The sequence below is a fragment of the Hyaena hyaena genome, unplaced genomic scaffold (assembly GCF_003009895.1).
Source record: "Hyaena hyaena isolate Hyena2069 unplaced genomic scaffold, ASM300989v1 scaffold_162, whole genome shotgun sequence".
In the NCBI taxonomy this organism is placed as follows: Eukaryota; Metazoa; Chordata; class Mammalia; order Carnivora; family Hyaenidae; genus Hyaena; species Hyaena hyaena.
In genome coordinates this window covers 1,286,624-1,290,025 of record NW_024080795.1, presented here as the reverse complement: position 1 = coordinate 1,290,025, position 3,402 = coordinate 1,286,624, and the positions used below count along the sequence as shown (strand labels likewise).

Here is a 3,402-nt window from a genome sequence, read left to right as displayed (position 1 = left end):
GAACTGGTGGGGCGCCTGGGTGGCTTAGTCGGTTAAGCGTCCGACTTTCGCTTAGGTCGTGATCTCGCGGTTCGTGGGTTCGAGCCCCGCGTCGGGCTCTGTGCTGACTGCCAGCTCAGAGCCTGGAGCCTGTTTCAGTATATGACTCCCTCTCCTCTGACCCTCCCCTGCTCACGCTGTCTCTCTCTCTCTCTCCTAGAAAAAAAAAAAAAAAAGAACATAATATATAATGGTTTCCCTCAATTTTATTGAGATATATTTGACCTACAACATTGTATACGTTTAAGGTGTATGACCTGATGATTTGATATGTGTGTAGTTTGTGAAATGATCATCATGATAAATTTAGTTAACATCCATCATGTCATATAGTTACAAAGACTGTTTTTCCTTGTGATAAGAATCTAGTATGATATTCCTCTTTTTTCAAAGTTTATTTATTTTGAGACAGTGTGCATGAGAGTAGGGGGAGGGGCAGAAGGAAAGAGGGAGAGAATCCCAAGCAGGCTCTGTGCTGCCAGCCAGGAGCCCGACACAGGGCTTGATCCCACGAACTGCGAGATCATGACCTGAGTCAAAGTCAAGAGTCAGACGCGTAACTGACTGAACCACCGAGGCGCCCCAGAGAATCTACTATAATGTTCTTATAGATACTTTGGCTGACTTGATTATAGGCACTGGGAAGATACTAAAACTTCTACACTTTTCTAAGGTTTTCTCAGAACTCATGTGAGGGATGCATGCTAGGGAACCAGAGATATTTTTTGTGATCAGGGCCATAGGGCTAAATGGGTGTCTGAAATGCAGGAAATGAGACCGTCAACAGTAGAAATAGCCATTTTGAGGACAGAGAAAATAACAAAGTTTATCAGCAACTTAAGGAGCCAAGGAGATGAAAGCCTACCCTTGGAAAGGAGAGTTTGTGGCAACCAGGTTGAGACAGATTCTAGTTTGTTAGGGGCCCGAAACTGTGTTGTAAATACTCATGATAATAGAATAACAACAGTTAACATGAAGCTTCTGGGCTGAAGAAGTTGGAATGAGGCAAACTTTTAGTAATCCAACAGATTTGGCAAAAATAAACACACCGTTTTCTTTTTGTATGTATACATACACGGTTTACTGATATTTCCAGAATTAAAATTCTGAACCAAAACCATACTGGGAAAGTACTGAATCGTTCTTTGAGGGTTCAGGGCCCTGATTGCTCTCAATAAGGAGTTAGAGAGGACATTCACTTAGGACTTGAGACAATCCATGGCCGTTTGCAAACAGCTCTATTTTTGCTGTTGTTCTTAGACAACATTTTTGCCCTGTTGTGTTTTTGCAACTGTAGCCATACACAAGCTCTAGCAAATTGTGAGACAATAGACCCTTCTTGTTGGTAAAATGGCAGAAAACAACGCGATACGAGTTTAAGGGAAGCAAGCCCAAGGAGACTAAGGAATGCTCTATCGGCAGCATGTTAGACCTGAGGATTATGGTCAAACTTCACATTCGACTGGTGCTCGGTGGCCTCGCTGTATGGATGTGGGGACCTACGGTACTGACTGTCTGGGGGAAAGTGGGTAGGTTCCACCCCATCTGCCAGCGCTGTGGCCACTCAAATTGACATTCATTCCACAGACTTGTGAGGCGCTGCCTCGTTAAGAGCGGAGCTCAGTGTTGGGTGAGACCCTGGGCTGAATGGTGTCATTGACTGGAAGCGAAGACCCACACTCTTACTTGGAATTCCCTGGGCTCCAGAAGCTTCTCCTGCCTCAGGGATGGTGTCAGGGAGGCTACTCGGGAAGGATGCACCTTTTTAACTTTCCAGAAGCTTGAGACAGCATCACTATCCATCCAACGTGAAGTAAACGTAATCAGCCCCGTGAATGGTGAAACAGAAGTCATGCCTCTATTTGTTCTGTGACGGGAACAAAAATTCAAAACAATTTGCGTCGAGGGGCGCCTGGGTGGCTCAGTCGGTAAGCCTCCGACTTGGGCTCAGGTCATGATCTCACGGCTGGTGGGTTCGAGCCCCTCCTCGGGCCCTGTGCTGACAGCTCAGAGCCTGGAGTCTGTTTCAGAGTCTGTGTCTCCCTCTCTCTCTGACCCTCCCCTGCTCACGCTGTTTCTCTCTCTCTCTCTCTCTCTCAGAAATAAATAAAACATTAAAACAAAACAAAACAAAGCAATTTGCGTTGAGAGGGCAGAAGAAACTCACCTCTCTTAAATCCAAGTAATCTGTGCCCTGTCCCCATCCGTGTTTTTCGTTTTGCTATATATACCTTTGCTCCTTCAGGGGAAAGTACGATTTGCGAATCCCCCACCGCGGAAGCACCTAGGGCAGCAGTCTCCATGACCCCTGCAGAAAAGAGACCTTTGCGTTTCCAGTGAGACAAGCACGTGCCCCGGCAGCGTCATCGGAGGCACAAAATCAAGCTTACCAAGGGCTGGGAGTATTTTCGAGAAGGAACCCTTCCTCTAGGCTACCTTAGCGAATCCAGTCCGCACCGTGGTGGTTTTCTTGAGCGTTTTTTGGCTTAAGGGCACGGGGAGGGGCGCCGCCTCCCCGCCTCCCCCCAGAGAACAGCACAAAAGGGGGTTTACCTCATTCCACTGTGGGAGTTTTATCTGCCTCCTGGATGGTTCAGTGTAGGCCCGTGTCTAGACTGATTACAAAAGCACCAACAAAACAAAACAAATACCTAACATCTTACAGAAAAGGCACGAAAGCAAACAGTATGAGCGAGGAGAACAATGCCTCTGTTGTGACAGAGAGTCTTCCAGAGGGTGATGGAATTCCCGCACCCCAGGTTCCAATTTGTAAGGGCAACATTAACCGTCTCGAAGCAGGCCCTGGCTTGAACGCATTAATTTGGAAAGGCAATGTGTTCTGTTAGATAAGGGACTTTTTTCTTCGACTGCCTCGAGAATCAAAATGAAGATCAGTACAAGTAAGTCCGGCCGTACGCATGCAGATTTCCGAAAGCAGCCTTGACTCGTAGCTCGGCAATGCAACCATTTGTTAATTCTGCGCCTCCAAGGTGATGCAGTATATGTAATGTGATGGAGAAGCCTCCGCGGCCGTCTGACTCTGCACTTACCTTGCTGTGTGACCTAATGCGTGTCTCTTGGCCTCTCTGGGCCTCAGCTTCTATGTCTGTAAAACGGATGAGTTGGGAGTATCGCTGGGAGTTGAGGACTCCAACAAAGCAGAGTAAATACAACAATTTCATTGCCTAAAGGTCCTGGAGACCGGGGATTTTCATCCCCAAAGAAAGCTACAATTATCATTTGTCTGAAAGAGCTCTTAAATATGCTGTCTCAAGCTGAAGCTTCAGTTAAGTGACCGTCACTTCAAAATCACCTCCAACTGATGCTAGGTCGACACATACCTGTGTGGCCAACATGCCACAT

The 3,402-nt window shown here is 46.9% G+C and overlaps 1 pseudogene; it reads right to left on the bottom strand.

Annotated features, from left to right (window-relative positions):
* The window catches only part of LOC120236830, a 92,181-nt pseudogene extending 88,779 nt beyond the window's left edge, over positions 1–3,402 (bottom strand).